The following is a 14,652-nucleotide window of genomic DNA, read 5'->3' on the forward strand; positions in this document are numbered from 1 at the left end:
ATATCTGCTTCATGTTATGCTTTACACTAATGAGGCAAACAGTGATCAACCAACTTATTGCCTTCCCTAACCAAAGCAGACTCAAGGGCTCTTGGTATTGATGGGAATGAACCCTATCAAAATGAAAAGCAGCAAACGAAGATTGAAGAAGCAAGACCATATCAGAGAAAGCCATTGTGTGCTTGCCCCTTTCTATTAGTAAGGTTGTCAAAAGGTTAAACTTGAGTTCCTTAATGAAAAAACTAAGAAAATAGGGGTAAGTGGGCGCAACAAGCAAGAAAAGGCCCCTTACATGCATGGTCGTCGTGTAACTCCTTGAGAATCATGTCATATGCCTGTCATGTGTTGAGTCATGAATACTCAAGGTAAGCTCGTGGCTCGCCCCAATCTCTAGAGGGGCTTATACAAGCGGAGTGCTTAAGCCCCTTTAGAGATTGGGGTGAGGGCGGCTTTTTCAGTTTTTTTCCTCGTATTGGTCTTAGTGATCTTTCAAAAGTACCCTCCTTGTTTGTTCTGGATTTTTTATTTATTTTTTATTTTGATAAATAATTAGTTAAGCCTTCTTAGTCAAAAGAGCAGCGATATTCTTCTTTGACTCTATATCAAAAAATGTATTCTACCTTTTTGTCAATGACAAACCTCAAATGTAGCTTGTTAATTTCACAAATATCAAATGTATGAAAAATATTTTAGATGTATAATTAGTTACAGGAACACTTGCAATTTTGTCTTTTGTCCTTTTTGGCTGCATTGGATTTTATGTTGGACAAGCTTCATCACTGTAGGTGATCACTAGGTCACATTTCTTTTACCTGTATCAGATAGAAAAACATATTGAAATCTAGAATTTGTTGATTCAACTGAACCTTTAAATTGTGAATGCAGATGGTGATGGCGTTTTGGGGAGGAAGAGACTCATTTGTGGAGAAGGATCATTGCATTTAAGCATGGGGTGGATGGGGGGTGGTTGGAGAATGAAAGCCACTGTAGAAATCATAGATGATTTGATGTAGCTTATGGAAAGAGTGTCATTGTAGGGTAGGATGAATTTATGCATTTTGAGGTGGGGAATAGAGAATGTACGATTTTGGCATGATAACTGATAAGTGGTGTGGAGATCTGCCCTTGTACTGTTTGGTAGTTGACCGGGACACTTTAGTGGCTTCATACTTGGAATGCAATACTGAGGGAGAGAGAAACACTAAGATGTTTGCTTTATAAACAGTTTTAATGACTGGGAGTTGGATTTGGTCGTTTCTCGGATTGGATTATTGCATTCAAATATACGAAAGAGGATAGGTCCTAATAGAATGAGATGGAGTTTGCGAGGTACGGGGGTGTACGATGTGCAATTATACTATGGTGTGCTGCAAGCCAAGCCCCAAGAGAGATTTCTTTCCCATTGAGAGGAATTTGTTGTGCCAAAGCCCCAAAGTGGGTAGCTTCTTCTTTGTAGTGTGAGGGAAGATTTTGTCTAATGATAATCTTAGATAGGAATCACATTATAATACTGGTGCTGTTTATGTAGGAGTAGTGGGGAATATAATATAGGGTAAATTACATATTTGGTCCCTAACCTTTACACTAAATGTCAATTTAGTCCTTAACCTTTCAAATGTGTCAATTTAGTCCCTAACCTTTTAATGTTGTGTCAAAATAATCCTTACTGCTATGTAATGGATGGAAAATGCTAACATGGTTAACAGTCAAAATAAAATATTAATTTTAGACCACATAAGACTGCCACTTGGACTGCCATTTCAGCCTAAATTAAATAAATAAATTATATGTGCCTCAACGTCCTTTTATTTTTGTTCTGTTTTGTTTTTAATTATGGTTTGGTTCTCATCAACATTGCCTCTTACAGAACACGAAGATCTACGCTTGTGTAATTGAAGTCCAAAGGCTGGGGTTGTTCTTCAACAACCATGAATTATTGAAACAACCCAACAAATGTGTCGCAAAGAAATTGTATCAACCCCATAAATTCCAAAGCCCACAACTATAATCCCCAAAATCTGTCGCATAATCCTCAAATCCATCCAAAAATTACCCTTTGCAATTGCCGCCCCTCAAACCATCGCTGCAAAACAGTTTTCACCGTTTGGCCCCTTTCTCTCTCTGGTTGTTTGGTCTTCTCTTCCACCTCTCTCTCTCTCTGACAACAAAGCCCACCTCTCTATTTCACCGTTTGGCCGCTGCAACCACCGTCTTGAATTAGCAAGACGGTTTTCATCCTCTGGTAGTTTGGCTGTTGTCCATGGCTGTCACCCTTGATGATGGGTCTTCCATGGTTGTTTGGTCCTTTGTTTATTTATTAATTGAAGAGAGGCGGAGGAGTTGATCTAGGTTCTTTGGCTCAGTTTAAGTTTTGTTGATGTTGATTTGGATTGTCTCATGTATATGAAGGGGTTGACCTGGGAGAAAGAGAGGGGAAGATAAACATTAATGGGATGATCTGGTTGGAAGGAACATAGATAGAGGAAGAAAGGTTATAAAGGTGTAGTTGATTTTGGTCAAAGAGGAGGAACACCGAACAGATGAAGAAAAAATCAGAGAGAAAAAATAATAAATAGTGAAAAAAATAATGTTTTAAAACTAGAGTATTGAGTATTTTAAACTGGGGTATTTTTTTTTATTATTAAGCTGATGTGACAGTCCAAGTGGCTGTCTGCCTAAACCTAATGTTTTATTTTAACAGTTAGTCACGTCAGTATTTTTCATCCACTACTTATTGGTAGGGACTATTTTGAGATAATAGTAAAAGGTTAAAGACCAAATTAATACATTTGAAAAGTTAAGGACTAAATTGACATTCAACATAAATATTAGGGACCAAATATGTAGTTTACCCTATAATATAATAGGAACCAAATTTGTTTCAGTGGAACATTTGTTACTTTATTGTGATTTTGCCTATGTGATATGGGGCCATGTGCTTAGTATTTTTTGCAGTTAATTGGGTGCAGCCACATATAGTATTTTTTACAGTTAGTGGGAGCGGAATCCATGTACCTTTTTGAACATGTGGAAGGCTCGGAAGTGTGGTTGAGGCTTTCATCTCTTTTTTATTTTTATCATAGGTAGTTGAGGCTTTCATCTCTTACTTGTTGAATGATTGACTGTTCTGGATCTCAGTGACAGTGGTACTGCCACCGAGTTTGCTAATTCAATCTGTTAATTGCAATTCTTTAGACATTCTTGTGCTTTGATCGTTCGTGAGGTAGTTTTTTTTTTTTTTTTTTTTTTTTTTTTTTTTTTTTTTTTTTTTTTTTTTTTTTTTAAGAATATGATAAATTTACTTACATATAAAAAATAAGTGTCATGTTCCTAAACCGCAGGTGGTAACTGCCACTTCTCAAATTCTCTCGTGTGAAAACGTTATTTTTCTAGATGCACATAATCATTTTATTACAGATTTTGAACTCATTGTCACATCTACACATTCTTGTGAGAAGACGAAATGCTATTTGAGTTTGATCTCATTAGCAACATATTTTTTTACTTAATACTCCCTCTATTTCAATTTATTAACTTTTAAATTGAATATTAATATACCCCTAAAACTTGTGGTTTTTTATTTTTTGAATTTTCCTACACTGTTTTGCAATTTGCGGACTAAAATAATACATTCTAAACATCTATAATGGCTATTTAGTGGATTTTTCAGACTTTATATATTTGTTTAACATTTTTGGTTTAACTACATATTCAAGTGGACGATAGTAGTTGGGCATCAAGAATTTGTAAGGACCATCAAAATGGGATGAAGAGTGTGTTTTACTAACATAGCTTAATTTTTTATTTTTGTTTATTATTTTTTTAATGCTATATGAACTTTTTGTATATATTATAGCGCATATTTGTATCTGTGCTTATTAGTGACTAAAGCAGGAAGGAACCTAATTAGTAAATATCAATTTCTGTTGAGATACATCCATGGAAGTCAAAGGTGAGCCAGGCGCTTGCCTAGGCACCCGGGCGAGGCAAGGTGCTAAGGCTAGAGCCTAATTCCCCTCCCTCCCTTGTATATTTTTTTTAAATTTATAATTGCTTTTATTCTAATCTTGACATCTTGTTGTAAAACCTAAACTATGTTGAGAATTTGGCTCCTCTCTCTAGTCAGTCTAGCGCTTTTTTGTCACCTCACGTCTTGGGCAATACAAGGCCTTTGTGCCACAAGGTTGCCTTTTGCCTTTGACTGTGTTGAAAACATCGTTCAACCCAAGAGATGGAAGAATTGACTTGTTTTTCTAAATACTTTTACAGTCCAGAAAACCCATTGGCTGCTTTGGAACTTACCTGAGAGTTTGCCTATGAGCTCTAGCCCAAATGGTACCTCATTCCCTTAAAAGTTCTTGGTGGAGGGTGAAGTTGTGATTCAAGATCCATTGGGTGCATTTGTAATTTACCAATAAAAAAAGCAAAAAAAATCAATCTTTGATCAAAGAGTTACTACCTAGAGGCTAGCATTGATCCAGAGTTGCAGCATCAAGTCCTATTTGAACATAATTGATGCATTAAAAATTTTCAAAAGTAAATAATATGTATAAGCTGATGTTCTCAGTAATACCCCTAGGTATCACATTTATTTTTAGTAAGCAAAACTAAGGTAGGAAGGGGGTTGTTGAGGTTGGGAAGGTCTTGGTTTAATTCTGCTGCTGAACAGAAAATGAAATATTGATGTTATGTTGTTAACACTTTCCAAGTGATTCAAAAGGGCTGTATGAGTCCTCCCTTATCAGGAAGTGTAGTAAAAATCTTTAGTAAGTTAATGTTTTGATTAACACTAAATTTATCAAAACAAGTGTGTTTTGATACTTGTTTTGCCAAGAGTCTTGTAACTTAATTGGCACCTTCTGGTGTTTTGAATAGAGACATCTAGGGGCCAAATCCACCTGGACCACCCCCTCCCCTCCCCCACCCCAATTCTAAGTATCGAATCAAAAAACGTTTGTTATATATGAACATATTAATCTTCTTAACTTGACACGTAGCATGTATTAATAGTATATTAAAACCTAGGCCTGAAGGATTCACATGTAATTTCATTGATGTGGAAACTTTACCATTGCCTTACAAGCATCTTCTGTAATTATGTTTTTTTTTTTTTTTTGGGATATAATTCAGGTAATAGAATTGGGTGGAAATCCCACTATTGGCGATTGTGCCATGATATTGCGCGCAGCAATAAAGGCTCCGTTGCCATCAGCTTTCTTGAAGATCTTACAGACAACGCACAGTCTTGGTTACGTATTTGGGAGGTAAGATCCTGGTCTTTACTGATAAAGAAAGATCATATTTTTTGATTTGATAGTAAAGAAGATAGATTATGAGAGAGATGCGATTTTCTAGATTCAGTTTGAGCACTTCATGTGCTGGGCATCACATCTGTATGTATTTTGCTATATCAATTTTGGAAATTTGCTTATATGCCCATTAAGAAAAGGTTGAAAATCTTGCATGGATAAACTTCTTCTCTTTATAGAGCAATGTCCACAAAAGAACGCAATTTAAGAGTTGCATGATTAGTGGGACAGCATGGATGGACTTTCTCTAATGGTTTGTTTGGATTAAGGGAGAGGGAGGGAGAGTAAAGTAGAGTAGAGTAGAAATGATCTAAAATTAGCCTATTTTCAACCAACTTTACTTCACTCCTCTCCACTCCTCCCTTAATTTAAATGGGCCCTAAATTGTCCATGCATTAGATTGATGCAACAACGTAATTCTTTTTTTTAGCATTTTAGTAGTTTTCTTGCATTTGGATACAATGCGTGCGCGCACACACATATATACATGTAATTCATTAGAAAAAAGTCCAATCCAAAAAAGCCTTAAAATTGCATGTCTTTTTGGCTATTTGAAATCATTACCATAAAACTTATCTTATTGTGTTTCCTCTATTGCAGTCAGCTTTATGATGAAATCATCTTGTTATGTCTCGATCTTGGGGAACCAGATGCAACCATTGCAATTGTTGCAGACTTGGAGACATCTGGGATCATGGTTCCAGACCAAACATTGGACAGGGTGATATCTGCTAGACAAATGATTGACATTGCAGTGAATGATGTAACATCATAGCCGTGGTTTAGGCTTCTATCTCCCTTTTTGTATAGTCTGATTCATAGCGAATAGTATTTGTCAAGTTGCTATGCAATTAAGTTGGTAGCAGATTCCAGTGCCACAAATTCAAAACAGAATTTGGTAACTATAGTTTAGGTTTCAATAAGCACAAAAATAGCATAATTAATAAGAATATATCTTGTGCATATGACATCCAAATGAAACCTACCTAATCATTTCCCAAATAATCACGTAACTCTTGAATTAAAACTTGTCAATTTCTAATTGAGACCCTCAGATTAACCAAATCACTGACACTAATCATATTCATGTGTCTACACTAACATTTTGGTAGTTCTATTCATTAATGTACTTCTAGGCATAGTTGTTAGTATTGTATGATACGCAATACGTATCGTGTAAAGTTTCATATAATAAGGGTGTATGCGAAGTGCTCATAAATCGTACGATATATTGTGCGTGTCATATGAATTGTATCGTATCGTAAAATTGTACGTTTTGTATGATACACAGACATAAGCTTTAAAGTGAGTTTTTTTTTTTTGGGTTACAATTTGCCCTTTTATTTAAATATAACAAGCTAGTTGTTTTACTATACTTGTTTTGGACATAAAATTACTAGGTACTTAATTTAGTCTAATAAAATAACTAGTCCATAAGTCTTTGTTTTTTCTCCCTTTTACAAAATTTGGACTACACGCTTAAATTTCACTTTCTTATTTACAAATTTTTTTTCTATACTATGATTCTATGAATATCGTATTAACTAATAATATAATTATTTTTTATTTTTATCATTATTCTTATAAGTCTAAGAAACAATAATGCCAAGAAGAAATATATATATATATATATATTTAAATTATTAAAATAAATGAACAGGAAGAGATAGTAAATATTGATGATGATGAAGAAGAAAATTTCAATGAAGAAATAAGTTTGTAAAATGATGAACATGATGATAACATTGACTTAGATGAAGTTGATTTGGGAAGATGATTAATATGATGAAATTTTTTTTTATATTTTGAGTCATTCGTAATGTATTATCACATTTGAGTTTAATCAATTTGAATGTATATTTTATAAACACATGGTAGTTTGATTTATTTAGTTAGTTTGTCAAATATTATTACATAAGTGATGATAAATTAGACATTAGTTGAATATATTTAAAATTTATAATGAATTTACCTTATATATATATATATATATGTGTGTGTGTGTGTGTGTGTATTTATAAATTTTATTAAGTGTTTGTGTATTTTACTATACACGATACAATACGATATATGACATGATACGATACACAATACATAAAAATAAGAAATCGATTTATGATACGATTTATGTTTTGATAACTATGCTTGTAAGTATTATTGTGTGAGAAAAGATACATTTGAACATAGCTCTGATAGCAATAATAAATTGAAGAAAATAAAAGATTTAGAAAGAGAGAGAGTTTGTGTGATTTGGTATGAAGGCCTACATTCATAGAAAAGTCTTTGATGGCTACATCTTTACTATTGAACACTATGTATTACAATGTACCATTTTCTTCGACTGTTGTTCAAGAGTTGGGATCAGATTTGATATTGGTAGCAGATTTCTCTTGCATATTTAGAGAAGAATGGCAGCAATATAATTTGTGCAATTGTATTTGCTATAGTGTAGTGACATGCCTAGTTAACTATGAAGATAAGATTTGTGGATGAGAAGGAGAATCTATTCTCTTTGTAAGTGGTTCTCAGATAAATGAGACACAAAATTGCATATTGATTCTTTGGCTATAACTTTTATATAATTCAATTTTGGGGTCTCTTAAGGTGAGAAATTGATTATCTACATATCATACCCCTGTATTCTAACGATCGAATTGCCACTTTAATTTTTAAAGAAAATTTAAAAGGAACATGTAATTATAGCATTGGAAAAGAAAAATTACAAGTAAACTCTAATTGAAATAGAAACATATAATCGACATTCCAAGGTTCAAGTTTGGAGCTGAGGTAGTTAAGGTGTTAGGCACCAACATTGCTAAGTTATAAGCCGTTTTTTCTAGTATCTAATGGTCAAAAGCATCTACTATGTGTTACTCATGGGATGTTACTTGCTTTTACTAAAGGCTCTTGGAGTTTGTGGATCGATCCTAGGTGTGCAAGAGCTAGACATGTTCTTGCGATTGCACAATCCAAAGAGGATTATAGTATGACGTTGAACTATATTTATCTTAGTGACAGTTTAGATGTCACTTGTAGTTATACCGTTGTAAAATGTGTATTTTGAGAGATACAGGATTTGAGCTGCAAGTTTTGTTAATATCTATAGACCATAGAGCTCTCACTTACCGTGACAAGTGATATTAGGAGGCTAATATTTTATGAACTAGTCAATATGCTATTACTTCATTTTGAAAATTGTAATAGGAAATTATTTTATGGTACATGGATTAATTTAAATTATATTACACTTCATTGATTGTATTTGGGAAATTGATTTTGATTTTATATTATGCTATTAAATTGAGTGAAAACATTTAAATTGTTGGTCAGATATTACATTGTCTATTTAAATTATACATACTTGCAAACTAAAAAGATAATTAAGATTAGTTTCTATTTTATTTGTAATATTTGTAAAATATTATATTATACAGTAAATAATATTCGATTAACACAAAATTCGGTATCTGTATTAACAACAATGAAAATGTGTAATTCAATGATGTGATGTTGAATATAGTTACACTTGTACTATATATATATAGAGAGAGAGAGAGAGAGAGAGAACCATATAAATTACTTGGACAAGTTAATTTGTGAATAGAAATAAATGCACACATCTACCTATTAATACATAATGAATTAATACTTAACATAAATTCAGTTGTTTGATGATATGGAAATCTAAATGAAGAGAATTCCCAAAGAATGCCCTATATGAAAATAAAATTTACAAGTTTCTTAATGGATAGTTTTCTCATGCAGTTGGCCCCCTAGCTAGTTGGTTTGGGGCGTGAGTGTGACATGTACTGGAGGTCAAAAGTACGTTGGCATTGGCAACTTTGATGGAAGTTTGGGAAAAGTGGCTTCAAAATTAAGAGCATGCATCACTTGCCTTATAGAGGGTTGGATTGACGGATCAGGATGGCAATGCCATAAGCCAACTACCATTAAGCATTCCATTTGCCGCTTATCAAATTTCAAACTTAATTCGTTATCAATGGCTTGAAATAGTTGGTCTTTTCCATAGAGATCCCGCACCCACTCTACAAGCCTTACCCTATTTGGTTTTGCTTGTGGCTCAATTGGCATTCTTCCACATGCAATCTTAAGGAAAACAACACCAAAACTATAAATATCAGATTCTTCAGAAGCCTTGCCAGTGGTGAAACACTACGGGGCTAGGTAGCCCATGGTACCTGCTAAAACAGTTGTTTGTGAGCCTAACTCATGGTCTACAAGTCTTGCAATGCCGAAATCGCCAAGCTTGACATTGAAATTTGAATCTAACATGATATTGCTAGACTTTATATCTCTATGAACCACACATTGTTCCCACTCTTCATGAAGGCACAACAATGCAGCAGTCAATCCTTGGGCTATTTTTTACCTTATTGGCCATGTTAGTGTAATTTTTTCTCCAAATAAATGAGAATCAAGGCTTCCATTAGGCATGTATTCATACACAAGAAGAAACTCATTTCATTCATGGCACAAACCAATAAGCTGAACCAAATTCCTATTTCTTAGATGAGTAATGATGTTCACTTCTGATATGTACTCCTTTTTTCCTTGTTTTGATTCTTTTGAGACCTTAACAGCAATTTGTATGTTGGATTCACATAACAAACCCTTGCAAACGCCTCCAAAGCCTCCCTCCAAGATTCCCTTCTTCAACAAACTTGTTTGTTGCACGGCTAAGTTCAAGGTAAGTGAACCTCCTTGGCACAGTTCCTGCACAAATTTCATCTTCCATACACATATTATCAATAAACTTTTCTATTCACTCACTTTCTTTTTTTCTCCAACAGATGAACCAAAGTAGAACTAATCCACAACTCATGACTACAACCAAGCCCACTGCAAAACCAATCCCCAACACCAATACGTTTTTCTTGTTTGGCAGGGTATTCCCCTGAATCCCTTCTTCCCTCAAGCTAGAATTGAATGACCAAGAAAGTATTGTATGACTGGTTGAACTCACCTGTAGCAGCGGAGAATCCAACATTAACCCATTCTGGCAAAACAGTCCTCAAATCAACTATAAATGAAAGGATATAATTCCAGTTGAGGTCAAGATTCTCAGCAGAAGTAAAGAACACACTCTGATTTTTGGTTGTTGAGTTATAACATATCAATGCGCTTGCTGCTGGCCTAAAGTTAACTTGACTGAATGTGACGCTTGAATTGATGGAATTGACATCGATTCCTAAATGATTATCACTTGGATCCCACCAGTTTTTATAAGTGTCAAACTCAGCTGCAACAAAATTATTTTTGCTAGACTCATTAAAAGAAGATAGAGTACCAGAACTAATCAATCCAAGATACCCACCATCTGAATTCTTAGGGATGTCCGAACCAAATGATGCAATAAAGAAGGAGAGTCCATCACCAGAAACCTCATGAATAGATTTGATGTTAAAGTAGAATTGAGTTTCGAAGTCCGCAAGCCTCCCTGTGCTGTTATCCCAAAGGTGCACTTGTTCATGATATAAGGCACGACCAACACTATAGGTGTTGTTCTCGTAGCCGGAATCCCTTGTGAGTTGCAGACCTTCTGGTAGCGAGTGTGCATCACCCTGAAAGGTTATGTTGACAACATTTGAATTGAAACTAAAGAAGTTGAAGGAAATTGAGTTTGCAGAGGGAAGTAGAAATAAAAAGAAGATGAAGATGAAGAGTTGACTGAGAAAACAATGGACTTTCTAATATTGAAGAAGGCTAGAATGTATGTTGGAGATGTCCTTATATGGTTACGTTGAATGCGTAGAAAACGATAAGTTGGATAGCAATCCTTTGGGACAACTTTAATTAAGCATTTGATCATATTATGTATCGTACGTGTATATCATTTTCATGTTGAGGATCCAGATTGAAGCCACCGCTTGGTGCCATATGCAAACAAAACTTTGTTTACAGTGGGCTCTGCACTTCTCGCTCTCCCCTTTAAATTTTGTTTTTATTTGTTACCTATCGCAGCCCAACCGGCCGGCCGGATCCATCTAAATGATTTTTGGTTAAGATTTTAGGGAAAAATGCTAGGTTTATTACAAATTTTATTATATATTATAATTTATTAATTGATTTGACAATTTTACTAAAAAAAAAAAAAATCAAACGTTCAATTTTAGGTGTTTGAAACTCACAAATCGCATTCAGTACAATTTCAGTTTAAAAATATTATATATTAAAATACGTAGTAGTTTTAGTATTTTTCAAAATTTTATCACAGAAGAAACTATCTAAGTTTGACTATTTGAGCATATCATCTTAATAAGTATATTCATGTATGAATGTGTCCATAATTGTTTTTTTTTTTTAATCTTAATGTTAGCCATACACGAATTGATTCTGAGTGTGAGTGGCAAAGTGATGCAGCGGATCATTCTAATTATATATATGCTTTTCTTGAATGAATGATATAATGCAGGTAATAGAATTGGGTGTAAAACCCATTATTGGCGATTGTTCCATGATCTTGCACGTAGCATTAAGGGCTCCATTGCCATCAGCTTTCTCGAAGATCCTGCGGACACCACACGTTTTGTTTATTAGAACTATAGTAATGGTTAGCTAGTAAGCTACTCAATTAACCAGTCAAATGCTAAGAGCCTATGTTGAAAATTGTAATAAGTTTTATTTATTTATTTATTGCAATTCTATAGTACAACCTAAAGCTATTTAATTCAAGGGTGTCCCCTTGAAGAATTGAGTTTTCCCATTAGCATTCTCTAATTAAGCAACCCAGCCCCATGGCCCCCATCCCTCATAACTAAAGTTTCGATCCTTAGCCACATCATTACGAGTTTGTTTAGGAAAAATTTATTTAGTTGAAATTGAAATTTTTTTACTGAAAGTACTGTAAATAAAACTAAAAACTAGTTAAAATAGTATAGTAAGACTTATTAATATTACCAAAAAGTGTAATAAGACTTATGAATAGTAGTAAAAATAAACTAAATAGTAAAAAAAGTTTCCTTTTTCAGCCAATATTGTTAGGACATATGTGGATTATGTTAATAACATATGTAATTTAGAATTGGCTAATTCTTTTGACAAAACGCACTTTACTTGTAATTGTGTAGATCTAGGATGTGTTTAATACTTCAAGGAACAAAAGTTCAAGTCTAAGATAGAGGAGAATGAGTCATTCGATGAGTTCTATGACAAGCTTAAGGACATAGTGAACTTTGCATTTAATCTTAGGGAAACCATTCCAGAACTCGAGATTGTTAGAAAAGTGCTCAAATCTCTACCTGAGAGATTTCATGCCAAGATTATCGCCATTGAGGAATCAAAGGACATTGACAAAATTCCTTTGACAGAGTTGGTTGGCAACTTGCAGACCTATGAATTGGATTTAACTAAGATTGGGAAATCAAGCAAGGGTAAGAGCATGGCACTAAAGGCCAAAAGCAGTGACATCGATGAGTCTTCGGATGATGAAGATTCTAAAATGAAATCCTACATCATAAGGCAATTCAAAAAATTTATGTAGAATGTCAATGCTAAAGGATTTGACAAGGACCAAAAGCAATCTAATTCTTCACAATTCAAGAGTCAAGATAAAGGGCAGAAGGATGCTAGGAATGATGGTCAATGCACTGTTCTCTTCGGACTGATGTGCTTTGAATGCCAAAGCTTTGTCAAATTGCTCCCTCCTTATTTTGGTCACCATCATACTTATCTAGTTCACATACGATACACGTCATTACTTCTTTATAAAAAAAACCTTAGGTTTAATTATTAATTTAATATCCTTTAATTTTAATTCTTAGATACAATTTTTTAGACTATCTTGTACTATGTATTATTCATGAGGTAGTTTTCTTTTGAAATATAATAATTCAATTTTCTTATATGAAAAAAGTGTCATTTTCCTAAATCACCGGTGGTAACTGCCACTTTTCTAAATCTCTTGTGGGTAAAAATGTTAATTTTTCTTGAAGCATATAATCATTTGAAGTTTGAACATAGACTTTGAATTCATGTGATGTCACTTTCTAATCATTCTTGTGAGAGAAGAAAATACTATTTGAGTTAAAGCTCATTATTAACATATATTTTTTATTTTACAGTTTTTATGTTCATCAAAACATTTTTTTTTTATTCCCTATGGTAATCTAATTTATTATATTTTTTTTTTATGTGGAGAATCAAATTTTTTAACTTAATATTATTATTACTACTTTTTTTTTTTTTTTTTTTTTCGGGTGTGCATTACGAACATATATCTTAATTTTATGATGATGTAAAAAAATCTTCAATGAGTTGATTGTGCACACACGTGCCAATGGGTGTACCTGAAGAACAAAAGAGAAGAACCAATCAAAGGGCACCTGTGGGGTACAGGCTGAAGATTATTCGAAGATTAAGTTAGTGATAGAAGAATTTCCAAGAACTTGAGAGCGCAAGAGCTAGGGAGAATTCACGTATCTCAAGAAAGGCTAGGCTGGCGATTTATATAGTGGTAGATAGCTGACTTGAATCCCTTGATTCGGGGGAGTTTCCTTGTAGGGAGAAGGGTTCCGAGATATTCGGGATTGGCTTTTCATATATAAGAGATCTGATTGCGCGGCAAGGCCTTTGGTTGTGATGTGCAAGTAATTTCCAAGTAATGTTATGTAAATAGGCCCCACGCAAGCCATGGCGAAACCCTAGGGATGGGTCGCTCAAACCAAGAATCGTCTGACTCGTCGACCCCTGAAGGATCATCCCTCTCGGGGATTGGCTGTCCTTCTCAGGGATCAATCTTCCCTTTCAGGGATTGATCGTCCCTTGTAGGGCCAGATCATCCCTTTTGGGGGACAATCTTCAATTTCAAGTTCAACCGTCCCTTTCTAGGGTTGGTCCAAAATTTCCCTCATCATTTTAAAATTTTAATGCTATTTGGACTTTTTAGTATATTTTATAGACATTCTAGTGCATATTTGTATCTGTGCTTACTAGTGACTAAAGCAAGAATGAAAATAAATAATGAATGTATATTTCTGTTGAGAAATTATATCGTTCAACCCGAGAGTTGAGAGAGGATAAAAACCTCGGTGGCTGCAATGGAATTACATGAAGGTTGGCAATGCATACAATTGCCATCATATGGAAGCGAAGAAACCAACAACCAATCATAATTAATTTAGAATAAATTTATCTATAAAACCACCACATCTTTGATTAAAGAGTTTGCCTATGAGGTCTACCTTAATTGGTACCTCAAAAGAAAATAACATAAATACAAAAATTTTGTAACATTTTTCAAAGGTTGTAATCCTTCATCAAGAGTCTCCCTTCTATTTAATTTTTTTTTCTACAGTCATCAATAGTCACTCTTTCACCAAGAGGC

The 14,652-nt window shown here is 34.1% G+C and overlaps 1 pseudogene; it reads right to left on the bottom strand.

Moving 5' to 3' along the window:
* Positions 1–9,125: 9,125 nt before the first annotated feature.
* Positions 9,126–11,314, bottom strand: LOC115980777 (annotated as a pseudogene).
* Positions 11,315–14,652: the final 3,338 nt, after the last annotated feature.

This window comes from Quercus lobata, chromosome 3, assembly GCF_001633185.2.
Source record: "Quercus lobata isolate SW786 chromosome 3, ValleyOak3.0 Primary Assembly, whole genome shotgun sequence".
In the NCBI taxonomy this organism is placed as follows: Eukaryota; Viridiplantae; Streptophyta; class Magnoliopsida; order Fagales; family Fagaceae; genus Quercus; species Quercus lobata.